Genomic DNA, 27,793 nt, shown 5'->3' on the forward strand with positions numbered 1-27,793 from the left:
TTGCTGTGGATTGGCTGGTCCATGAAGATTTGCCACAAGTGGACCAGCAGGTTAACAAAGACTCCTGGACTGGAGCAGTGGCCATGAATGGAGCAGCATGTTTGCAGAAAATAAAGGAGCTGTGAAAGTACCTGATGCAGGTTAGTGTGCAGCAGCAGAAGAAGCAGCAGAAGGTGACTATTGGCCGGTGGTCCAACAAAAGCTCCAGGAGCTTCATTGGTAGGAATGGCAGCAGTGGCAGGTGACCAGCAGCCGGTGGTGCCAGGAGGTACAGTGACAGTAGTGGAAGCTGCGACAGCAACATTGGGAGCTACTAGAGTGCCTGGATGAGGCAGCAATGGACCAGTTTGTGCATTCACTTGTGGGTCCACTGCAGACATGGCGAGCCCATGGAGATGCCCAAAGCACCAAGGAACTGTGCAGACTGGCCTAAAATTCCCTCGGGAGGCCACAGAATGTACCCCCTATACTGGGGTGCCCAAGAGGGGGTGGTTGCCAAAAAGGGGGTGGTTGCCCAAAATGGGGTGGATACCAAAAATGAGGTGTATACCCAAAAGTGGTAGATATCCAAAAGGGAGCAGAGCGGCCCAATTCAAAAAATGCAGTGGCGGTGGTGCCAACAAACTCACTTGGGGACATAATCTGTAGGAAATGACAGGACATTTAGCAGACAAATGTTCCCTGAATATTGAACAGATGAAGTTGTAGCTGGAGACTACGGTATTCGTGCTATGCATATTCGGCGTGCAGCATAGACTATTTATCTGATGAGGTGCCAAAGAGGTGTTCTGTGGAAGTGAAGAGAAAAAGAGTGACTGCACAATTAGACTTGCGGAGTTTCCTGACCCTAGTGAGAGCCACACTCCTCATCTACCCGATTCAAGGAAAGAAGATGGAAATAAGCTGTATCCATGGGGACACTAAAGTGTATCCAATGGCCAGAGAGGTCATTGAGACGGGCAAGAGTATGGCGGGGGAATGACGATAACTCCAATGTAGACTGTGACTCTAATATAGTGAAGAGAGTGCAATGAAGAAGAGCCAAGTAACAAGGGTAAATCCTCTTCCTGAAGCCAGAGAGTGATGCAACAGGAACTGAGAGGTGGAACAAACTGCACCATCTAAGTTTGCTTAGAAGGTTGAGTACCTTGCTGAGGAAGGAATGTTTCCAGTAAAAAAATGCTGATTTAGTGGCAGACAACAGTGTGCTACAAGAGGAATTGGAATTGGAGAAGATGTATTATGATGACGGAATTCAACAGAGTGAAGTTGCGGAAAAGGAGCCAACCAGAGAAGCAGTGCTAGTGCCCTCAATGTTTTCTAAGCATAAAGTTGATCTGTCAAGCGAGTGTTCTATATGAGAAAGAATCCATGAGAGCACAATAGGAGATGAAATCCTGAAGAGTGCTGTAGGAGATGAAATCCTAGAGAGTGTTGGTAGAGGGAAAATCCAAGAAGATCAAAGAAATCAGACCGGTGATACCCCCACGTCTGAGATAGTTGAAAGTGGAAACAGTGTCAAAACTCAATAAGTAAAAGAGTACTGCACTGAGGTGTGTGATAAACTGGCAGAAAAAGAAGAGAAATCTGAAAAGAAAATTGTGAAGACTCCAAAGAACCTAAAGGGTGCTTTACATGCTGCGACATCGCTACCGATATATCGTCAGGGTCACGTCGTTAGTGACGCACATCCGGCGCCAGTAGCAACATTGCAGCGTGTGACACAAAGGAGCGACGATCAACGATCGAAAAATCGTTCAAAAACAGTGATCGTTGACACGTCGCTCCTTTCCTTAATATCGTTCCTGCCACAGGTACGATGTTGTTCGTCTCTCCTGCGGCACCAAACATTGCTCTGTGTGACACCGCAGGAACGACAAACATCTCCTTACCTGCGTCCACCGGCAATGCGGAAGGAAGGAGGTGGGCGGGATGTTGCGTCCCGCTCATCTCCGCCCTTCTGCTTCTATTGGCCGGCTGCTTAGTGACACCGCAGTGATGTCGCTATGATGCCAAATGCACCTCCCCCTTGAGAGAGGGATTGTTCGGTGGTCACAGCGATGTCGCTGACAAGGTATGTGCGTGTGACACTGCCGTAGCGATAATGTTCGTTACGGCAGTGAGCACCAAATGTCTCACGAACGACGGGGGCGGGTGCTATCGCGCTCGACATCGCTAGCAATTTAGCTAGCGATGTCGTAGTGTGTAAAGTACCCTTAAGGCTGAGTAGTTGGATTATGTTAAAGAATGAAGCCACCAGACACTTAAAGCATACAAAACAGCTGACTGCAGCGTTACAGGAAGTGTTTGTAGTTAGGAAAAAAATTAATAGGGCTTGCAGCTTGCAACATGAACACTGAGAAATAATGTTCAGCAAGCCAGGAAGATTCTGGTTATCACAGCTATCTAATTCAAAGAAGATACCAGAATGCTTTAAATCTATGGAGAGACAGTGGAAGCAGTGAAGAGAGCTCGAAATTTGTTGGAGTTCGTGAATGATTTCATACAGCTTCCCAGCAATCTTGTGAAGGAACTTATTGGAAAAAATTAAAAGGTCATGCAGGAAATTGTGGATAAATCCAGAGTAGGTAAAATGAGAGTTGATGGTTGTAATGAAGCCAAAATACATTATTAAGTTGGAAGGGTTCCATGTGTCAGTGCAGCAATGAAGGAGCGTATTAAAAATGTATGGGTTCTTCTAGAATATCACCTTGCATATCTAGAAGGAGTGAAACAGTTGAATCTGGAAGGATGAAAGATTATGGAGGCCCAAAGAAAGAGAAGTCTGATGTATCTGATGAATGTATTTCCTTGTCTGTCAGAGGAAGCAGGCCCGACAGTAGAAGGACCTTATAGAGGATCCAATTACACATCGGGCTATGGTACAAACGCTGAACTGTTCAAGCACTCTGAAATGGAATCTTACAGAAATGATGGATTAAGGGACTGGTCTCTAGTTGGGGACAGTAATAGGAAATTGTGCTTATAGAGAGACAGACAAATAACGCTCTGAGAGAAGATGCCATAATACTGTACGTCTGCAAAAAGAGGATGTAGAGGATCTAGAATTGGCAAGTTTTCTGTAAGCCTAATGCTGAAGGGCCCACACAGTAACCCCTATAACGTACTTGATGACTCATATTCAGACCAGATAGAAGATTCAACTGTAAGGCTACATGCGCACGCTGCTTCTTTTTCGTGTTCACAAACTGCAGCCAAAACTGCAGCCAAAACTGCACCTTGTCAGAGAGAGCCTGGAAATGTCACAAAAAATTTAGGTGCTTTTTTGGTGTGTTTTTGCTGCTTTTTTGGTGCGTTTTTGGCTGCAGTTTTGTCAACAATTGTTTCATGTATTTTTCAGTTCAAACAAGCCCATAAAGCTTGTTGAATTGAAAAAAAAAATTAGAAATAAATAAATAATAAAAAAAACTGGCGTGCGGTCCCCCCCAATTTTAATGCCAGCCAGATAAAGCCATACGGCTGAAGGCTGGTATTCTCAGGATGGGGAGCTCCACGTTATGGGGAGCCCCCCAGCCTAACAATATCAGCCAGCAGCCGCCCAGAATGGCCGCATACATTAGATGCGACTGTTCTGGGACAGTACCCGGCTCTTCCCGATTTGCCCTGGTGCGTTGGCAAATCGGGGTAATAAAAAGTTAATGGCAGCCCATAGCTGCCAATAAGTCCTAGATTAATCATGTCAGGCGTCTATGAGACACCCTCCATGATTAATCTGTAAATTACAGTAAATAAACACACACACCCGAAAAATCCTTTATTAGAAATAAAAACACTAACACATTCCCTCATTACCAATTTATTAACCCCGACAAAGACCTCCATGTCCGGCGTAATCCAGGATGGTCCAGCGCCGCATCCAGCTCTGCTGCATGGAGGTGCCCGGAGCTGCAGAAGACACAGCCGCTCGGGTCACCTCCATGCAGCAAATGAAGACAGCCGCGCGATCAGCTGAGCTGTCACCGAGGTTACCCGCGGCCACCGCTGAATCCAGCGGTGGCCGCGAGTAACCTCAGTGACAGCTCAGCTGATCGCGCTACTGCATGGAGCTGACAGGAGCGTGGAGGACGGGACTTTCAGCGGCGGCGGTGGCGGTGAGAGGGGTCCATCATCTCCCCTGTGCGTGCACGCTGGGGACAGCGGTACTTCGGGGAACTCGTGGAGGACGGGACTATCAGCGGCGGCAGCGAGAGGGGGATGGACATTGGCAGCTAAAAACATTGATTTTTCCCTCTCGCTGCCGCCGCCGCTGATAGTCCCGTCCTCCACATCATCTCCCCTGTGCGTGCACGCTGGGGACAGCGGTACTTCGGGGAACATGTGAAGGACGGGACTATCAGCAGCGGCGGCAGCGAGAGGGAAAAATCAATGTTTTCAGCTGCCAATGTCCATCCCCCTCTTGCTCCCGCTGCCGCCGCTGATAGTCCCGTCCTCCACATCATCTCCCCTGTGCGTGCACGCTGGGGACAGTGGTACTTCGGGGAACACGGGGAGGACGGGACCATCAGCGGCGGCAGCGAGAGGGGGATGGACATTGGCAGCTGAAAACATTGATTTTTCCCTCTCGCTGCCGCCGCCGCTGATAGTCCCGTCCTCCACATCATCTCCCCTGTGCGTGCACGCTGGGGACAGCGGTACTTTGGGGTGGAGGACGGGACTATCAGCGGCGGCAGCGAGAGGGGGATGGACATTGGCAGCTAAAAACATTGATTTTTCCCTCTCGCTGCCGCCGCCGCTGATAGTCCCGTCCTCCACATCATCTCCCCTGTGCGTGCATGCTGGGGACAGTGGTACTTCGGGGAACACATGAAGGACGGGACTATCAGCGGCGGCAGCGAGAGGGAAAAATCAATGTTTTCAGCTGCCAATGTCCATCCCCCTTTTGCCGCCGCCGCCGATAGTCCCGTCCTCCACATCATCTCCCCTGTGCGTGCACGCTGGGGACAGTGGTACTTCGGGGAACACATGGAGGACGGGACTATCAGTGGCGGCGGCGGCGAGAGGGGGATGGACATTGGCAGCTGAAAACATTGATTTTTCCCTCTCGCTGCCGCCGCTGCTGATAGTCCCGTCCTCCACATCATCTCCCCTGGGGACAGCGGTACTTCGGGGAACACATGGAGGACGGGACGGGACCACTTGCCTGACCTCACTTCCTGACAAATCACCTGCGTTTTTGGTACCAAAAACGCAGGTAAAAGGCAGGTAAAATGCACCACTTTTGATTAGCATGCATTTTTCCTGCGTTTTTGATGCCCTCATTGATTTCAATGGGTGACAAATGTTGACAAAAACGCAGGAAGAATGAACATGCTGCATTTTTTTTGTCACAAACTTTTGACAAAAAAAACGCTGACAAATAAACTGCAATGTGCGCATGACAAATCTGACTTCTCATAGACTTTGCTGGGAAGTCAGATGTCAGAAAGTTCTGCTGACAAAACTGCAGCCAAAAAAGCAGCAAAAAAGCAGGAAAAAAAGCAGCGTGCGCATGTAGCCTAAGGGAATTGTGTCGCCCTGGGCAAGCCAGGGGACACAGGTCACAACACCACCACACCCCACACTCCAGGTAGGCACATCTGCTAACCAGAAATCCTTGTTGCCTTCCTCCAGGAGTCTGTTGATGCACACCAGGGGGTGGGCCAGGCGGTTGGCTCCGCCCACCGAGGAGCTCACAACTCTGGAGGCGGGAAAACCAGGCAGATAGCCCCGGGCAGGGGAAGAGTGAAGTCCAGTGAAGGGCTAGAGTAAACAACCAAGAAGTGAAAGTGGAGGAAAGAAAAGGAGTAAAGGAGGAAAGCAAGAAGTGGTGACAGAGCAGAGAGTGTGCAACGCCTGAGAGCCCAGCTTTGTGTAGGGCTAGAACAGCAAGGTCAGCGACGGCGGTGACTGTCCGGAGGGGGACCGTTTGGAAGTTCCTGGAAGGACCCCGTTGGCTGTGTGCCCGGTGGTCTGGAGCAGTGTTCCGAAGGACAGTCAGCACCAGGGCAGGGGCCTCTCGGACCCCGGCAAGGCTAGGAGTCGCCAAATTTGCCGAATCCGTCAGTGAAGGGGACGTAGATCCCCCAGCAACCAAGTCCCGATTGACGGCAACAGCCCGACCATTACAGGGGAGACACCGCCACCGCCAGGGCACCAGTTTCCCCAGGGCCAGCGCCTGCGGGCAAAGTGTAGAGCTCCTCCGGCCCAGATTGCAGTCGGGGAGCGGGTAACCGGAGGGAATCCACCGCTACCATCAGTCAACACAGGTGCAAGGAAGAGAGACATCACCGTCACCTACCGGGAGTGCAGGTGCAGCCGTCTGTGGGACCGTCCTACCAGCCGTTTGGTTTACCGTACAAACTGTGCCCAAGTCTCAGGCTGAGTGAGTACCACAGTGCCGCAAGGCACAGCGCTGCCCCCGCGTCCCTGCGCCCTCCAGGCCCTACACTTTACATCTCTTCACTGGGCCCCGGGATCGCCGGCCCCTACCCACGGAGGGGCAACACAACACCTGGCTGCTCCGCATCACCATCCCCGGGACCCCCACACTGAGCAGCGGTGGTGCAATCACCACAACCGTGGGTGGCGTCACGAACTATAACAATCCCCACACCCAACAAACACCCCCCCTTTCACTCACGGGCGAGGAGTGTCGCTCGAGAAACCCCGGGATCCGGCCCACCGCTCGAGCCACCACTGAGCAGCTGCCGGACCCGAGCAGAAGGGGTGAGCGCGGTGTGCTGACACCCTCCTCCCCGCCCGCGACAACTTGGCGTCACGAACAGGATCTTACCACTCTGCCGTCTGGTAGAGGTGCGCCTTGTTACCGCCGGAGGTATCCGGCAGAAAAATTTCAGAAGCCGTCATCTTTGGCGCGAAAAGTTCCCGCTCGAGCGTCTTCTCGAGCAGTAGAGGCGCGAAGGCCAAAACCCCGCCCCGAGAGAGGAGGGGCCGGAAAGAGCTAAGGGGGACGCGATGGCGGCTGGCGGCATGTAGTCGCCGCTATAAAAGCAGGGACGCCAGGACCTTGCCAGAAAACCGTTCCTGGAAGCAAACAGCAAAGACACCATGTGGATGCCGTCCCGAAACACCGTGGCCCCCGCACCGGGAACCGCAGCGTGGGTGGAAATCCGGACCGCGCAGCTCCATCTAAGGCTGCAGGTCAAGATGCAGCTCCTCTTGGAGGAGTGGGAGACCGACATGGCGGACGTTATAGCCACCGTGCGGAGACGCGAGGAGGAAGCGGAGGAAGGGAGGGTGAGTGACCCACGCCCCTATGTCCCGGAGGGACCGGTCGCTGCGGCTGAGGGACCCGGTCCAAGCCCTCTCCCCCCGTTGCCTCCCTCGCCACCCGTCTCGGAGGCCGTGACCCCGCCACTAGGCCTGCTGCCACCGCAACCGGTAGCGATACCCAGCCCGTCCGCCCCAGCGGACCGACCTGTAGCCGGAGCCCGAAGCAAACCGGAGGCATTGCCATGGAAGGCCCCGAAGATTGTGCCAGAGACAGTCCCCGAGCAGTTTCCCGAGCCGGAGCCGATGACCCGCTCCGAGCCGAAGGCCCAGCTGCGGAAAGCCCCTGTGCCCATCCCCCACACCTCGGCTGAGGTGGCGCCGGGTTGCTGCTGCAAGGCAGCGCCCAAGGCCATGACACCGCGGGATACGCTACCCACCTTCCTGACAGTGGGTAACGTGCTGGATGTCCCACGGGGCTCAACCCGTGCGCCGGAGCTGGCAGCAGCGCCATACTGGGACAGGGAGCCGACAAAGCTGGGCCTGGAGATCGCGGAGAGGGAGCGAAGGAAAGCCGAGCTGGTGGCCCGAGCCATTCGGGAAAAGGAGAACCTGCGGCAAGCGACCTTCCGTGTCCGGGGCCCGTTCTACGAGGGGCAGGTGCGGCGCTTTGATGTCCGCCGGGGCTACGGATTCATATACGATCCGGGCCTGGAGGCCGAGGTGTTTGTGGCCCGGCGGGACGTGAATGCCCATCTGCCCGAGGAGCATCCTGGCCGCAATCTAATACCGGGAGATATGGTGCGGTATACTCGGCACTGCGGAGAGAGGGGGTGGTTTGCCCTGGATGTGAAGCTTAGGGGCAGCCCGGAGAGCAAGGTGAGCTCTGCACCCCCTCCCTCGGATGAAGCAGCAGGAGGACCGGAGTAGGGCAATGGATGCCCGCAGCACCGTCCCCGTGGGGACCACCAGAAGTTTGTTGTCAGTTTGAAAAAGTTTAAAAGTTTGAAAGTTTTGCCAATAATGAAAATGATTACACCAAAGAAGTAACCTGATTTGTTTGTTGATTTGCAACCGGCTGGAGCCGGCACCGTTGTCCCCGAGGGGACCGTTTAAAATGCATGGGAACTATCCATGGACAAGCCCGTGAACTCTGCAGGGCAACCACAAACGTTAGTGGCTTGTAAATATGTTGGGTACCGTTACCGTTTTCCGCATGCCGCCTCCGGAGAGGCAGGTTGGAGGGAGGGCCCTGAGCAGAGCAGGCCAGGGCCCAGCCACCAAAGGAACCGGTGGCTACCCTCTGGAGGGAAGGACAGATCCCGCTCGGGTACCGTGTGCTGGACTGTGGGTCAAGGGGTGCTGCCTGGGTTTTAGGGGCAGCATCAGGGCCAGGTTACTTGGGTGGGAGAGAGCGGAAACCTAACCGTATACCGTTGCAACGTTAAAGTGATGTGCCTCCCGTCTTGGGAAGAAGTTATTAAAAATGTTATGCATGTTGTTTAACCCTGTTATCCCCTTTTTACAGAAAAATAAAACCGGTGTAGGACGGCAGCCCGCGGACGGTCTGCATTTTGCTAAGGGGGAATGTGTCGCCCTGGGCAAGCCAGGGGACACAGGTCACAACACCACCACACCCCACACTCCAGGTAGGCACATCTGCTAACCAGAAATCCTTGTTGCCTTCCTCCAGGAGTCTGTTGATGCACACCAGGGGGTGGGCCAGGCGGTTGGCTCCGCCCACCGAGGAACTCACAACTCTGGAGGCGGGAAAACCAGGCAGATAGCCCCGGGCAGGGGAAGAGTGAAGTCCAGTGAAGGGCTAGAGTAAACAACCAAGAAGTGAAAGTGGAGGAAAGAAAAGGAGTAAAGGAGGAAAGCAAGAAGTGGTGACAGAGCAGAGAGTGTGCAACGCCTGAGAGCCCAGCTTTGTGTAGGGCTAGAACAGCAAGGTCAGCGACGGCGGTGACTGTCCGGAGGGGGACCGTTTGGAAGTTCCTGGAAGGACCCCGTTGGCTGTGTGCCCGGTGGTCTGGAGCAGTGTTCCGAAGGACAGTCAGCACCAGGGCAGGGGCCTCTCGGACCCCGGCAAGGCTAGGAGTCGCCAAATTTGCCAAATCCGTCAGTGAAGGGGACGTAGATCCCCCAGCAACCAAGTCCCGATTGACGGCAACAGCCCGACCATTACAGGGGAGACACCGCCACCGCCAGGGCACCAGTTTCCCCAGGGCCAGCGCCTGCGGGCAAAGTGTAGAGCTCCTCCGGCCCAGATTGCAGTCGGGGAGCGGGTAACCGGAGGGAATCCACCGCTACCATCAGTCAACACAGGTGCAAGGAAGAGAGACATCACCGTCACCTACCGGGAGTGCAGGTGCAGCCGTCTGTGGGACCGTCCTACCAGCCGTTTGGTTTACCGTACAAACTGTGCCCAAGTCTCAGGCTGAGTGAGTACCACAGTGCCGCAAGGCACAGCGCTGCCCCCCGCGTCCCTGCGCCCTCCAGGCCCTACACTTCACATCTCTTCACTGGGCCCCGGGATCGCCGGCCCCTACCCACGGAGGGGCAACACAACACCTGGCTGCTCCGCATCACCATCCCCGGGACCCCCACACTGAGCAGCGGTGGTGCAATCACCACAACCGTGGGTGGCGTCACGAACTATAACAATCCCCACACCCAACAAACACCCCCCCTTTCACTCACGGGCGAGGAGTGTCGCTCGAGAAACCCCGGGATCCGGCCCACCGCTCGAGCCACCACTGAGCAGCTGCCGGACCCGAGCAGAAGGGGGTGAGCGCGGTGTGCTGACACCCTCCTCCCCGCCCGCGACAGAATCACACTGCCACACTAACCATAGGAGACAGTCATCGTGGAGGAGGTCTGACAAAGATGCTGACCTAAGAACAGAAGCTCAACGTCATCAGAGAAGGCTCTCTGGTTTGGTAAACAGCTTTAGGTACAGGGGGGAAGTATGTAACATAGTGGAGGGTATGTATTACAAAGGTGCTGTATACATGGATGTCCGCTCTGGTATTTGTAGTGCCACAAGACTTATTAGGGCGTTCCAGGGACTTGTTTTATGGATCGCTGGAGAGACAGGTGAGTCTGGCTATTCACATGTTTCCGCCTATAAAGGTGTTTCGTGTTAAAATGGAGACTAATTGTTTGGCATATGGTCAGTGTGAGGAGACTGTGTTGTCTCCAGGAAGGAATCCTCTGAAAGGCAGGATTAGCTTGTCTTGACCAAGACCGTGTATAGAGGTTGTGATGCCTCTCGAAGGGATTTTCTAAAGGAAAGAGTAAGTTCACTTCATCTGACCACGGTAAGTGAGTAAAGGCTGAGATACCTTCACTTGAATACTTCTAAGGAGAAGTTGTATCCGAACCTGTGCTTGCGCAAAGCAAGTGAAAAGGACTGAAAAACGTGTTATGCTCTGAGAAGCTGAAGGAAGACTTCTGTTTTGTTTTTGAAGAAGTGGTTTATGTGTGATTTTATATACCAGTTGCACTTTTAAATGAAAGTGTTACTTTGTTCTACCTCAAAGAGAAAGCAACTCCTTCATACCATATTGTTAGATCAGGACCCTTGAGGTATGTAGCAAGCTTGTGTATTTTGGATAAAATACCAAGTAATACTTCATGTATTCTATTATCTTTTCAAGATTCAGCCAGACCTGATAGGGTTGGCTGGGGGAATTGAGTTGTTTGTACTTGTGGGTTGCATTATATAGTGCTGGGCAACCTACCTGATACAATATTAGGGGAGTGATGAATAGGCTGCAAGTCAGAATAGTACATTACATGTATCATCTCTAAGAGAAAACCTGTCCATATGCCTCAGGAAGGAATCTGGATAACCACACCAAACATCCACAAAACCTTTGACCACTTTAATTGGGCATGAAATATGCCCAGGAATCACAATTGCATACACTTGAACTAGCCTACCCTGGCCAACCTGAGCCATCTTTGACCACTGTAAAAATATTCAACCTTCTCATCTAACAAATCAACAACACCAATTCACGTTCAACCACCCTTGAAGGACTAACTAACTCACTGATACAAAACACACCATAAAAGGCCAAAACAAAACCGTCCGAAAACAATGACACTTGTGATGTAGAAAAACAAACCGTTCTCAAACACCCCAGTAACCTGGCCAGCAATTCAAACACACTCTGCCTCCTTTTGTCTTGACTAAGCAATCCCCCTGAGAAAATCTTTCTACATCTCTTGTACAAAAAAATCCTTAGTCACATCCATAACCCCTTGCAACTTAAACAAGAATGATAATGCCGCCAATCCTTGCATCACTGCTGACACGGATCTTCTAGACACTAATGGTCATGTCACACACAACGACAGCGACGATGATGTCACTGCTAAGTCACCATTTTCTTTGACGTAGCAGCGACCTTGCTAGCGATGTCGCTGTGTGTGACATCCAGCAACAACCTGGCCCCTGCTGTGAGGTCGCCGGTTGTTGCTGAATGTCCTGGACCATTTTTTGGTCGTTGCTCTCCCGCTGTGAAGCACACATCGCTGTGTGTGACAGCGAGAGAGCACTGAACTGAATGTGCAGGGAGCAGGGAGCCGGCTTCTGCGGACGCTGGTAACCAAGGTAAATATCGGGTAACCAAGTAAAGGCTTGGTTACCATATATTTACCTTCGTTACCAGCATCCGCAGCTTCTTGAAGCCGGCTGCCTGCTCCCTGCACACATAGCCAAGGTACACATCGGGTAACTATAAGCAAAGCGGTTTGCTTAGTAACCCGATGTGTACTCTGGCTACGAGTGCAGGGAGCCAGCGCTAAGCGGTGTGTGCTGGTAACCAAGGTAAATATCGGGTAACCAAGTGAAGCACTTTGCTTGGTTACCCAATATTTACCTTCGTTACCAAGCGCAGCATCGCTTCCATGCGTGGCAGCTGGCTGGGGGCTGGTGACTGGATGCTGGTAAGATCTGCCTGTTTGACAGCTCACCAGCGACCATGTAACGACGCAGCAGCGATCCTGATAAGGTTATATCGTCGTGATTGCTGCTGCGTCGCTATGTGTGACCTAGGCTTAAGTGGTGACCTACATAAGACAAAACCAAAAACAAACTCTCCTGATAACAAGAACCCACCTTTGCCTCCATAACAAAGTTCTCTCATTCATCACAAAACCTCTGGTAACAACACCAAGTAGCCTAAAGGCCGCTTTACACGCTGCGATCTCGCTAGCAAGATCGCTAGCGTGCGTACCCACCCCCATCTTTTGTGCGTCACGGGCAAATCGCTGCCCGTGGTGCACAAAATCGCTCGGACCCATCACACTATTTACCTGCCTAGCGACAACGCTGTGACCAGCAAACCGCCTCCTTTCTAAGGGGGCAGTTCGTTTGGCGTCACAGCGACGTCACTAAGCGGCCACCCAATCGAAGCGGAGGGGCAGAGATGAGTGGGACGAATATCCCGCCCACCTCCTTCCTTCCTCATTGCCGGCAATGTGTGCTGCTGCAGGAACGTACCTGCAGCAGCAACGATAATTGGGAATGGGGAGCATGTAAACGATAAACGATTTTGCACGGTTTTGCGACGATTTTAGATCGCACGTAGGTGTCACACGCAATGACATTGCTAATGCAGCTGGATGTGCGTCACGAATTCTGTGACCCCAACGACATCGCTTTAGCGGCCTTTAGTCACTAATGGCCTAATCAGCCTAAAAACTAAGTTGCTACAAGAGTCTATAACCAGCTGCGGCACTCTATTCCTACTTCTTCTGCCCATGGTACCAAATTTCGGAACCTGCTAAATTGAAAGTAAAAGAGTGCATCAGCCACATCATTGAATAATCCTGGGACGTGCTTAGCTACCACATACAGATTCCCTTCCAAACACGGCAAAATCAAATCGTGCAGGTAAGCTACCACCAAAGGAGATTTGGCTGACAGCGTACAGACGTGCATCCACATGGCATACAGACGTGCATCCACATAGCAGACAGACGTGCATCCAAACGGCATACAGAAGTACACCCACACAGCATACAGGCATGCACCCAGAAGGCTTACAGGCATGCACACACGGCGTACAGACAGTTGCACATGCATATACACAGACACGTACACAGATATATTCAAATAGAAGCATATTCATATTTGAAGACATTCACAAACATATAAATAGACAAACACAATCATCATAATGAAGCTTTTACTTTTGATGACTGGCGACACTTCTCTTGCCTCCCGTGTGGCCCACATACTTTATTGATGCTCCTCTTTAACGGGAAGGAGGCAGTGTGTGCTGCATGATGTCATTCTAAAACACATGGCCGCGCACAGTGAACTGCGCATGGCCGTGTCTCCTGTATGATGCGGCCGGATCACTGCCGCATCACAGTACTGGAGACACAGCCACGTGCAGCCATGTGTGTTGTAGTGACATTATGCAGCAGGCGGCCCCCTGATCTAAGTGCCAGCCCACCCCTGTAATCCACTATCATAAGAGACTAGTTCTTCATGTTGAACAAAAGTGGTGTTAGTCATGACATGAAGTCTTCCGTTACCTGTTCATGCAAAACACTTAGGACCAATTATTGTGTAAGTCCAATTAAATAGTCAGTCACTGGTTCCATGAATCAATCACTAATTAATTCCAATAGTTACAGTAAAAACAGTATCAGTCAGACACGAGATGCATCACAATATCGTGATGCCATTATGTTTGGTATATCAGAGTATAGTACATGATTAATAGTGCATGTTGTACCAGTGCCTAATGGGTGATGATAAGCAGAAAGTCAAGGACCAAATAATAAATAAATCAATACATAAATACTTTCCATTTCTCATGTACACACAGTGATTATTCTCTAACGGCAATTAGTATACACAATCTACCATGTTTTTCCAAAAATAAGACCACCCCAAAAATAAACCCTATGTTACGGGGGGCTGTCTGATAATAAAACCTAAAGGAATGTCAGACAGTCAGGGTCCACCGTGCAAAGACTCTGCTGCAGACTATGGCAGAGGATAAGGGGTATATAAGTGTGCCACTGTAAAAAATAATAGCACAAGTGCAGAGTGCAATACCTCTGTTAAACTCACAGAGGAATATAATTAGAAAATAAAGCAATTCCTCCCTTACTTGGAGGGTGTGTGGAATGGTCTCTGTTAAAGATCACAGAGACAAAAGCAGTGAGTGGGAAATGGCACCTACCTAGGTCTGCTCTTCTAGTGGTGCAAAAGAGACAGACAGCAGCATAAGCCGCACAAAGCTCCTACCTGCGTTCGCTCCACTAGTGTGCGAGGACACGAACCACTAGATATGGCACCTGCCTAGGTCCGCTCTTCTAAGTGGTGCAAAAGAGACGGACAGCAGCATAAGCCGCACAAAGCTCCTACCTCTGTTCGCTCCCCTAGTGTGCGAGGATACGAACAACTGCCAGACGCAGTATAAGGAACGTTACCCTAGCGGCATCGTCCACCTACGAGTAGAATCACAAGGCCCAGCTGGACCATGTGCCTCAGGCACCTGCCTATGTCCGCTCCACTAAGAGGTAAGGATACGGACTGCAGCCGAAGCTGTAAGGTATAAGAACGTTACCCTGCCGGTAGCGCTCACCTAACATAGACAGAGAGATGCCTAGAGGGACGTGTACAGGGCGTCTACCCTCATGCATGAACCAAGAGGACTGAGCACCGGGTGGCGTGCGTCAGGGTCTTATATAGACTCTGTGCCTCATCCAAGATGGAGGACACCAGAGCCAATCCGCTGCCAGAATGACAGCAATGACGTCACGCTGGCCTATCACCGAGCAAAGCGTCACAAGCACATGACCAGCGACCAATCGGCATAGAAGGTGTCAGAGACATGTGACCGCGTGTCACAAGCACATGACCAGTGGCCAATCAGCTTAGAAGGTGTCAGAGACATGTGACCTCATGTCAGCGATGATGTCACCCGCACATGTGCAATGGCTCCAAGATAGGACTTAGTCTCCAGCGCTTGCACATGTGCAGTAGCAAGAAATCCGGACATTGTCTCCAGAGCCACAGCAACCGTAACACCCTAGCCGGGATGTTCATCCTTTTTGGCGAAAGGTTTAAATATAAGCCATACCTCGAAAATAAGCCCTAGTCGCAGTTCAATAATGAAGTGTCCATGCAGATAAAAAAGTTAAAGATACTGCAGGACACTTCATTATAGAAAGCAGACATCAAAATCACCGTACTTATAAATAATTCTTCGTATATTCACAATTCATAAATCAATGAAAAAATACATGTTTAAAACATACCTTTTAATAATATTTTCTAAAAGAGTGGACTAAAAAATGAGTCTAATTGTTACAAATACACAAAAGAAAACATAAGGGACTATGATTAAAAGTGGAGAAAAACAGGGAAAATTGCCTCGATATGGCCCTGATCATTACCTATTATCACCTTCCTACCAATGGAGATTTTATGCACCCTAGGGTTCAAGCGATGCCATCGTGGAATGGGGGCAGGAGATCACAGGGAGGACCTAGGAGTCACGCAGGCGTCCAAGCCCTGGTAAGTATGACTCTCCTGGAAAGTGGGGGGGTCTGCTTTTCTGGGGTGGTAAACCTACCCCCAACCATGTTTCTCCAAGAATAAGACCTACTCAAACAATAAGCCCTAGTGCTTTTTGGGGGGGAAAGAAATACTATAAGGCAGTGTCTTATTTTTGGAAAAACACAGTATGCTAGTATAATGGTAAATATACTTATTAAAAACTGGGGTCTGGAGATAAATATGTGCTATGGTAATTACTAGACACATGACTGTTTGGTTTTTCAATGTTTCATTCTGCGGCTCATATTTTAGTAGCCTTGGCATAAATAGTGTCAAAAAAATACTGTGCAGGATATTTACAGAACTCCTCTATGGTGGCGAGTGTTTTAGACCTTGATAAGTGATATACAGTATACAGCGGGTAAAATAAGTATTTAACACAGCACCAATTTTCTTTTTTATATTTTTAAAGGTGTTATTGATATGAATTTTTCACCAGATGTCAGTAACAACCCATCCAATTCACACAGGCAAAGAAATCATACCATAGATGTCCATAAATAAAGTTTGTGTAATAATGAGAAATGAAGCAGGGAAAAAGTATTGAACACAAGAGAGGTGCAAAGAGACATGGAAAGTTATGACAGTTCCAGGAGGGATTTGTTCGGTCGTTGATTCCTGTATTAATCCTAATTCCCCATACCCTGTATACATAATACACGGACACTGCTTATGACTTTGGTTAAAATTGGCCACAGCAGCCCTTTATTGCCTATTGTTTACACACTAACACAACGGGGCGCCGTCCAACGGGCGTCCCCAACATTTAACAATAGGTAATACCATAATAATACAGTACGTAATACAATACGTAACCCTGGGTAGGCCCGGTCCAGAAACTACCTTCCACCACCAAGACATGATCCCTGGCCGCGACACACACACCGGGCCGGAAATGAGGTATAATCACCTATGGATCAATACCCCAACCTTGCAGGACCCCGTGCCTGCAAGATCCCTGTAACCGGAGCCACCATATCCTACAAGTGACTCTCCAATCAAATAACCTTGTTCGTTAAACAGATTCTGAACCAGACCCACCCTACTATAGGTCCTGTCCAGAGCCATATTCCACCACCATAAACATGATCCCCGGCCACAACACACCGACCCAGAGATAAGAGGCATTAATCACCTACGGATTAAAACCCAAGAGTCTAACAATAAATAAGGCTCAAAACCGTAAAGCCCATTACCGACTTTAAACTAACAGCCTCCCCCAGCCGCAAACACCAGTCCAGATATAAGAGGTATTGATCACCCTCAAACCAAACTCTCCATACCATGCATAGCTCCAAGCCTGCTCACCATTACCTGTCACCAGAGCCACTATACCCAACCTGTGACTCTCAGCAACCAACAATGTAATCTAAACCTTTGGCCACAACACTGACCCATCCAAGAGGCATTGAGCACCAAAGAGCAATCTTCCACCCTGCAGAGACCTTGTCCCAGCAAACTACGAGTAACCACAATCACTGAACTTACCCAGTGGCACGCCAACCAACCACCAGACCTACCCGCCACTGCTGTGACAAAAAAGGGGAGGGGGGGGAATAAACCCCATCATTAATGTTGACTGTACACATATATAACATATACATACACACATACTCCCACGTAATCTCCCATTTTGTTCACCTACTGATAAAACCCAAAATGACAATATAACAACATAATCCACAAAGCAAGATTCATTTTTTTTTTTTTTTTTACAAATAGCTCCTTTAAAATTTAAGAATTATACATGCATAAAAAAACCAACAACAATCACAGTACAAAGCAGAAGGGAGGGTAGTGGGAAGCTGTCGTCCAGGAAGTACAAGAGGAGGAAACTGGCCCCCACCTCCTCCTATATACCTATGCAGCTCCTCCTTTTCCTCCACCATACTCCCCTCCCTAACCAATCATCAACTTCTTCCACCTGCCTATAATAATATCACCATTTAACCCCATCATCTCCCTACCCTCCAGACTGTCATGTCGCCCTTACACCCTATGGGTTCCATGGCTTTCTTGACACCAGCTGAAATCTATCAGTAATCAGGAAACAATCCTTCCACTTTGTGAAAAATAATATCAGCTGGTTCATCTGATGGACTATAAAAAGTTGTCTCATTGCCAAGGTGCCACACAAGAAACATCTCATGATGTCAAAAGTTCAAAACGTTGATACTCTTTTGTATGTCAGTGTATGTATGTAGGAAGTGTCGTTCTGTTGTTGCGTTTATGTACAGTGGGCACGGAAAGTATTCAGAGCCCATTAAATTTTTCACTTTTTGTTTCATTGCAGCCATTTGGTAAATTCAAAAAAGTTCATGTTTTTCTCATTAATGTGCACCCTGCACCCCAACTTGTCAGAAAAAAAGTTGGATCTTTCGTGAAGATATTTTTATATAGAGTGTAATGTATCTAGTTCATTCAATGGTAACTTTGGTGTTGTGGAGTACTGGATTTGTATTTCAGTTGCTGATGTTTCACGACTGAGATCGACAGCTAGTTATACTGTAACTAGTGATGAGTGAGGACTTAGTTGTTCAGGTGCTCATTACTCGAGTTGAGCAATTTCTAATCCTTGGGTGCTCATCTCGAGTAAAGTGCATAATGGAAGTCAGTGGGTAACTATAGATAAATTAGACAGTGCAAAGTATAATATAACAAAAACAAAGGGCATTTAAAATCTTGAAGGCTAAGAATACAATATTAGCATTTCAGTAGTGTAAAGCTTTCAATCAGAAATAAAAAACAAGAAATCAAGCAAGCAAAATTAGCTACTGAAACAAAAATCACCAAGGACATTAAATTAAATCCCAAATTTTTTATAACTATATTAATACAAAAGGAAAACAAAAGATAGTATTGGTCCTTTAAATATAATAACAAGTTAATTATAGAGGACAGAGGAAAGACTGAGACATTAAACAGGCTGCTCTCATCTGTGTTCACCAAGGAACTGACTATTCCGAGGATCATTCAACAAGCCAAAAATCAAAGTTCACCACCTGATATAATTAATTTAACACAAGCGCAAAAGAAGTACGCCTGCGTCTGAATAAATCAAACATTCTTCTTAGACTCATTTGTAACAGAGTTGGTGCCTCAGAATTGCAGGATTGCCGATGTGGTACCAATATTTAAGAAAGGTAAAAGGGTGCATCCAGACAACTACCATCTATCAGTGAGCCTGACATCAGTTGTATTTTTTTTTGGCCATTTTAAGGGATGACATGCAAAAATATATTGCAGACAATAATATAATAACTGTGTCTAATCAACATGTTGGGATTCTATAAGGAGGTAAGTGCAAATCTAGATATTGGTAATGCAGCTGATGTGAATTATTTGGACTTTGCAAAGGCATTTAATACTGCATCACATAATAGCCTTATACTGAAGCTCCAGAAGCAGGGACTAGGGGAAACTTTAAGCAAATGGGTAAGAAACTGGCTAAAAGATTGGAAACAAAGAATAGTCATAAATGTTACAGTTGTGCTTAAAGGTTTACATACTGCACATGAGACGTACTTGGACATTGCACCATGACAACGATACAAAACACAAGGCCAAGTTGACTTGTCATTGGCTACAGCAGAACAAAGTGAAGGTTCTGGAGTCACCATCTCAGTCTCTTGACCTCAATATCATTGAGCCACTCTGGAGAGAAGTCAAGCACTCAGTTCATGCAAAAAAGACCAGGAACTTATGGGAACTGGAGGCTTTTTTCCAAGAAGAATGGGCAGCTTTACCATCTAAGAAAATAAAGAGCCTCATCCACAACTACCACAAAAGAATTCAAGCTGTCATTGATGTTTGAGGGGGCAACACACGGTATTAAGAACTGGGGTATGTGATCTTTTGATCAGGGTCATTTGGATGTTTTTGGTTGTCATTATGATTAAAAAAGAGAAAACACAGTATTTTGACAATAAGTTGCTTCACCCAACCTTTAACTATGAGTGGAAAAATAGATTCTGTGTTATCATTAATATTCTCTGAAAAAATGCCAAGAAAACAAAAAAATCGGCTGGGGTATGTAAACTTTTGAGCACAGCTGTATATTCTGTAAATGGGCTATAGTCATCAGTGGTGTACCGCAGGGATCTGTGCTAGGACCGATTCTTTTTAATCTCTTTATTAATGACCTTGTGGATGGGATTGATAGTAAAGTGTCAGTCTTTGCTGATGCCTCCAAACTATGTAGGATATTAAAAACTGACCTTGATAGTACAATATTACAAAAAGATCTGGATAAGATGTCAGAATGGGCAGATACTTGGGAAATTCGATTTAATGTTGATAAATGTAAAGTAATGCACCTAGGACGGAGTAATCCTATAGCTGCATATACATTAAATGGAAGTAAACTCGGTACTACAGAACAGGAGAAGGACTTGGGGATTGTGGTTACAAATAAGCTGAGCAGCAGCACTCAATGTCAGGCAGCAGCTGCTGAAGCAAACAAGATTTTAGGGTGTATAAAAAGATAGATTAGATCCCGTAATCCAACGTATTGTTACCCCTCTATAAATCACTTGTAAGGCCACATCTGGAATATGGGGTCCAGTTTTGGGCTTCACATTTTAATAAGGACATTCAGAAGTTAGAATCAGTTCAAAGGCAGGCAACTAGACTACTACAAGGAATGGAAGGCCTCCCATGTGATCACAGGTTGAAAAAGTTAGATATGTTTAGCTTAGAAAAAAGACGTCTCAGAGGAGATCTCATTTATATGTATAAATACATGTGTGGTCAATATAAAGGACTGGCACATGACTTATTCTTTACAAAGACAATACTAAGGACCAGGGGGCATTCACTCCGAATGGAAGAAAAGAGATTCCGGCAGCTAAATAGGAAAGGGTTCTTTACAGTTAGAGCAGCCAGACTGTGGAATGCCGACCACAAGAGGTAGTAATGGCAGATACTATAACAGCTTTTAAAAAAGGGCTGGATGATTTCTTCAGTACACAGAACATTGTTGGTTATAAATTACTTAATGACAAAATGTAGAACTGGTGGAGGAAGGTTGAACTAGATGGACCTAGGTGTTTTTAAACCTATGTAACTATGTAATTATTCCTGCAGACCACCCCAGGAGGTTTGGGAGTCCTGAAAATCACTGATATGGATGGAAACACAACTTGAATGGAATGGGAACAGTATGGGGAAGATGCCTGTACACATCTTTGACTCCCGGGTCACTGCTGAGAACAATGTTGTCAAAATATTATGCCACTCTTATGGACTGAAAATAAAACATGCAAAACTGACAATAAAATTGATTTTAAAGGAGAAAGTGTTAGGAAACATTCTTTCCTGTATAATGACATGTTTCTTTGGTAAATTTAACTACAGAAAAAAATGCCTTCTCCACCCCTTTGCCTATTTACACAATTAGGCTATTTTTGGTGCGTTTTTTCAGCATGTTTTTTGCCTTGGTTTTATACAAATCCATGCTAATAAAATGCTGCCTTCACAGTCCCAGCAAAATGTGACACCCTGGCCTATCAGGTCATCACAGTGTATTGTGCAATCTGCCCTTCTGCATGATATCCATCTTCTCCTTGGTTACGGATCTCTGACCTTTGGTGTTGCTAAGAACAAGCTAATCAAAATCCTAGGAACACTGCAGCACACCCACCAGACACACCAGTGGCTGGCCTGAAAGGAATAGGGTCGCCCACTTGGGGGGTTGATTGAAGGGGAGGTCAGGAGTGTCAGGGGACAGTTAGTTGAGAAGTGACTCTCGAGAGGAGAGGTCACGAGCTGGGCTCTTTGAGACTACTAGGTGGCAGACGTTGGTCTGGCCTGCTAGGAACTGGACCCCGGTTGCAGGGGATCGTGACAAGGGGCACGGACTGTCAAGGAGGACGTAGACCAAGGCCAGGAAGTAGCTTCAGGTGTCCTGGAAATTTACCCGACGAGGACGGAGCCTTCAGGGTCCGTTCTCCACCCGCTCCAAAATCGGGGTACTAGCGCAATGAGGGGGATAGGACTTTCCCACTACATAGTCCAGAAAATCCCAAGCGTGAACCCTGAGAGCAAGCTAACCCAGTTAGTCATGCTTGTGAGCGGGACCCATTTAGTTTCAGGCTAAAAGGGACCAACTACAGAAAGAGGTGCCAAGGTTAAGGTACAGACCAACAAGCAACACCAACAGGTACAGGATCCAGGTGTGCTTCCTCCCTGCTGCAGTGGCATCAAGAACTTTGGCTTACCACGGTTGTCAGCATCAGCGTTATTGGACTGAGTGAGTATGCAATTAACCCTTACCAGCCCGACGGCACCTCCCTGTCACCGTCACCGAGTCCCGGGGCATTCCCCCTACCCGTGGAGGGGTTAACTATCTGGCTGCCCGCACCATCGCCCTCGGGTACTCCCCATAGCAGCGGTGGTACTTCACCTTACTACGCACCATGGGTGGCGTCACAAACTTTACACACCATCCCCTGTAAATATTCCCCCCATTTTATTCTGGGTGGCCGTGCGACCCCAACCCCTCGGGTCTGGAGACCCCTCGAGCCACCGCGGATCCGGATCCGAGCGGCAGAGGCAGGCTGCTGATGCGGGGGCAACACAAAAGCCTATAAGATTATAATAATCTCATGCACTCACACACAAAACACCTTGTTGTTTTTCTGACTCTTTTGCAAACCTCCTTGATTTTTGCCTAGTTTTTGAAAGAATGAGCATGTCAATTCTTTCAGCGTTTTTGCCTAGTTTTTCCAATATTTTTTCATCCATACAAAGCAATAAAGAAATGTCAAAGCCGCAGTAAAAACCATGGAAAAATGTATATATCAGGATTTGGTTACAAAACCTGATAAAACAGCAGGATGTGACCTTACAGGAATCAAGATATAGCAGCTTTGTTTGTGAGAGTACAGTTTGTTGGATAGTACAGTGAAGTGTGTTGCAGCAAAGTTCCTGGACTTTTGGAAAGCATATTTGGTGAACTATTTCTTCAAGCAATCAAAATGGCTTGGTATTGGAGGATGAGCATAGATGTTCATCGGCTAATTATACTGGTAAGCCTATAGTTGAAGAAACCAACAATATTGGGGTTCTCCCTTTTTTGTGAAAAAATGACCTTTGAAGTCATGATTTTACAAGATAATGATGAACAAAATGGACACTGAGACAAAGATGGGTGGATCAACATGAACTTGCATCATGTTTTTATTTTCTCACTGAACTTTATCAACATGCCTAGGGGAAAAAACTCAGCAAAAAAATGCACCGAAAATGCAGGAAACCTTCAGGAGATTTCTCTGCTCCAAGATAAGGTTTTTCTGACACAAGATAAGGATTTGGTACAGAAAAAAAACTGAGCCAAATTTAAGCTATGCGCTAAGTGCAATAGTATTACAAAAATTAGAAGAAGGGGCTGTAATACCTCCTGGTAGAGAAGTAGAGGAGGTCCTAAGACAACATTTTATGACAATTTTTAAGGAATGAGGCTCCTAGACTGGTAAAGGCTATATACTAAGTGCTAAAGTAGCCAAAACGTAGAAGGGGCATTGGAATATAGCCAGCAAATTAAGTAAAGTAGAGACTCTGATTCAATTATGGTACAATATTACAAAGAATCTGACTCTCAAACTGGTAAAGGCAATGCACTCAGTGTGAGGCCTAGCTAGAATTCCAAGGATGGATTATTTGTAATACTTGCAGCAAAACATGGAGAGGAGAGCCCCTAACTCCATATTGTGTTAATTCTAAAATTATTCAGACACCTACCCTGGTATAACCTATCGACTCATTGTAAGTACTAGCTTGAATTCCAAGGAGGGATTGTACAGGTAGCAAGAGACTCTGATTAACTTTTGGGATAATATTAAAAAGATTATCTGCCATCCAACCAACAACCTAATGGCACTGTTCAGCCTTCGGGAGTGTTGTCTTGCTAAGTAAGTCTCGTGGATGAGCATTTTTGTTCTCCTTATGCAGCAGGTAGCTTGCCCCAGCCGCACGATCTTGACCTGTGATGTATCAAAACAAGCATTGAATCTAGATCAAGAGAAGTAATTATTCCCCTATACTCTGCCCTGGTCAGACCCCACATAGAATACTGTGTACAGTTCTGGCCACCCCAATTAAAAAAATACATCAATATATAGGAACAAGTCCAGAGAAGAGCAACCAAGATGGTAGAAGATCTGCAAACCATGTCATATGAAGAAGGGCTAAAATAACTAGTATTCTCATTAGCACAAAGAAGTTCGAGAAGCAATGAATGATGACATTTAAAGGAAGGAGATTCAGATTAGACATTAGGAAAAACTTTCTGATAGTGAGGGCAATCAGAGAGTGGAACGGCTGACCACGGGAGGTGGTGAGCTCTCCATCAATGGAAATCTTCAAGCGGAAACTGGATAAACATATAGCTCGGATGATTTAGGAAAGGCTGCACTCGCAGGGGGTTGGACCCAATGGCCCTTGAGATCCCTTTCAACTCTACCATTCAATGATTCTATGAGTACACCATCAGCAGCATGTCCACTTGCCCATCCCTTACTGCATGGCTGGCACATATTAAATTACAGAGACAGCTGACAGCGGTAGTAACAGGTAACAGAGTCTGATACATGTCGGCCTGAAAACGTATTTTGGTTTTACGTTGTAGCATCAAAGATTGTAAGAAAAGAAACCTTACCTATATGCCAGTAATGAAAATAATAGTATACTATCCCTTCTTCAGCAGCTAGGCCTACAGTAATAAAGGCTATGCACTAAGTGCAAGGGCTGCCAAAAATGAGAAGGAGAAACTCGGATAAACCTTGAAAGAGAAAACAATCTTAATTCATGACTTTCAAAGTAGGAAAGATATGCAGACAGTGAAAGGCCTAGCAAAAATGGGCAGAAGGAATGGAAATACAAGCAGCAACAGACATTCCGGTTTGGGTTCAGTTTTGAAAACACTGTTGCTTTCTGACTCCAATTAGACAAATGAGTATTTTGATCACATGATGATTTTTATACATGTCCTACTCCAAGCTGTATAAGCTTGAGAGCCAACTACCAATTAAGTAAATAATGTAATGTGCATCTCTGTAATGAGGAGGGGTGCGGTGTAATGACATCATCACCCTATATAAGGGGTGCATACTTATTAGGCAACTTCCTTTCCTTTGGCAAAATGGGTCAGAAGAGAGATTTGACGGGCTCTGAAAAGTCCAAAATTGTGAGATATCTTGTAGAGCGATGCAGCAATCTTGAAATTTCCAAACTTTTGAAGCGTTATCACCGAACAATCAAGTGTTTCATGGCAAATAGCCAGGGTCGCAAGAGGCGTGTTGGGAAAAAAAGGCGCAAAATAGCTGCCCATGAATTGAGGAAAATCAAGCTTGAAGCTGCCAAGATGCCATTTGCCAAAAGTTTGGCCATATTTTAGAGCTGCAACATTACTGGAGTATCAAAAAGCACAAGGTGTGCTATACTCAGGGGCATGGCCAAGGTAAGCAAGGCTGAAAAGTGATCCCCTTTGAACAAAAAACATAAGATAAAACATCAAGACTGGGCCAAGAAATCTCTTAAGACTGATTTTTCAAAGGTTTAGGACTAATGAAATGAGAGTGACTCTTGATGGGCCAGATGGATGGGCCAGAGGCTGCATCAGTAAAGGGCAGAGAGCTCCACTCCAACTCAGACGCCAGCTAGGTGGAGGTGGGGTACTGGTATGGGCTGGTATCATCAAAGATGAACTTGTGGGACCGTTTCGGGTTGAGGATGGAGTGAAGCTCAACTCCCAGACCTACTGCCAGTTTCTGGAAGACAACTTCTTCAAGCAGTGGTACAGGAAGAAGTCGGTATCGTTAAAAAAAAACAGGATTTTCATGCAGGACAATGCTCCATCACATGCATCCAACTACTCCACAGCGTGGCTGGCCAGTAAAGGTTTAAAAGATGAAAAAATAATGACATGGCCCCCTTGTTCACCTGATCTGATCCCCATAGAGAACCTGTGGTCCCTCATAAAATGTAAGATCTACAGGGAGGGAAAACAGTACACCTCTCGGAACAGTGTCTGGAGGCTGTGGGGGCTGCTGCACGCAATGTTGATCATAAACAGATCAAGTAACTGACAGAATCTGTGGATGGTAGGCTGTTGAATATCATCACAAAGAAAGGTGGCTATATTGGTCACTAATTTTTTTGGGTTTTGTTTTTACATGTCAGAAATGTTTTTTTTCTAAATTTTGTGCAGTTATATTGTTTTACCTTGTGAAAATAAACAAGTGAGATGGGAATATATTTGTTTTTTATTAAATTGCCTAATAAGTCTGCACTGTAATAGTTACCTGCACAAACAGATATCCTCCTAAGATAGTCAAATCTAAAAAAAAACACTCCAACTTCAAAAATATTAAGCTTTCATATTTATGAATCTTTCGGGTTGATTGAGAACATAGTTGTTTGATCAATAAGAAAAAAAATCCGCTAAAATACAACTTGCCTAATAATTCTGCACCCAGTATATATATATATATATATATACTAGAAGGTGGCCCGATTCTACGCATCGGGTATTCTAGAATTTACGTATTGTGTAGTTCATGTATGATTTTTGTTATATATATATATATATATATATATATAGATGTTGTTGTGTGTAGTTACCAAGTGTTTGTGTAGGGGCTGTACATGTTCTGGATGTTGTCTGGGTGTGATGGGGGGTGAGAGCGGTGTTGTTTGTGTGTTGCGTTGTTTGTGGGGCGCTGTGTGTCTGTAGCGTTGTGTGTGTGTTGTGCAGTTTGTGTGTGTGTGGTGTGTTTTGTGCAATGTGCGTGTTGTGCGGTATGTGCGTATATTTGTGTGTGCAGCGTTGTCTGTGTGTGTGGGTGTCTGTGTAGGGCAGTTGTTTGTGGTTCCCAGTGTGTGTGTGTGGTGTGGTGTGTTGTGCAGTGCGCGCGCGCGCGCATGTGTGTGTGTTGGGGGGAGGTGTGCACTTCCCATCGTGCTCCATCCCCCATGCAGCGCACTCCCCATCGTGCTCCATCCCGTATGCTGCGCACCCCCCATCGTGCTCCATCTCCCATCCTGCGCACTCCCAAACGTGCTCCATCCGCCATGCTGCGCACTCCCAAACGTGCTCCATCCGCCATGCAGCGCACTCCCCATCGTGCTCCATCCCCCATGCTGTGCACTCCCAAACGTGCTCCATCCGCCATGCTGCGCACTCCCCATCGTGCTCCATCTCCCATGCTGCGCACTCCCAAACGTGCTCCATCCGCCATGCTGCGCACTCCCAAACGTGCTCTATCCCCCATGCTGCGCACTCCCAAACGTGCTCCATCCGCCATGCTGCGCACTCCCAAACGTGCTCCATCCCCTATGCTGCGCACCCCCCATCGTGCTCCATCTCCCATCATGCGCACTCCCAAACCTGCTCCATTCGCCATGCTGCGCACTCCCAAACGTGCTCCATCCGCCATGCTGCGCACTCCCAAACGTGCTCCATCCGCCATGCTGCGCACTCCCCATCGTGCTCCATCCCCCATGCTGCGCACTCCCAAACGTGCTCCATCCGCCATGCTGCGCACTCCCCATCGTGCTCCATCTCCCATGCTGCGCACTCCCAAACGTGCTCCATCCGCCATGCTGCGCACTCCCAAACGTGGTCCATCCGCCATGCTGCGCACTCCCAAACGTGCTTCATCCGCCATACTCCGCACTCCCCATCGTGCTGCATCCCCCATGCTGCGCACTCCCAAACGTGCTCCATCCGCCATGCTGCGCATTTCCAAACGTGCTCCATCCGCCATGCTGCGCACTCCCAAACGTGCTCCATCCGCCATGCTGCGCACTCCCAAACGTGCATCATCCGCCATGCTGCGCACTCCCAAACGTGCTCCATCCGCCATGCTGCGCACTCCCAAACGTGCTCCATCCGCCATGCTGCGCACTCCCAAACGTGCTCCATCCGCCATGCTGCGCACTCCCAAAGGTGCTCCATCCGCCATGCTG

Source organism: Anomaloglossus baeobatrachus, chromosome 2, assembly GCF_048569485.1.
Source record: "Anomaloglossus baeobatrachus isolate aAnoBae1 chromosome 2, aAnoBae1.hap1, whole genome shotgun sequence".
In the NCBI taxonomy this organism is placed as follows: Eukaryota; Metazoa; Chordata; class Amphibia; order Anura; family Aromobatidae; genus Anomaloglossus; species Anomaloglossus baeobatrachus.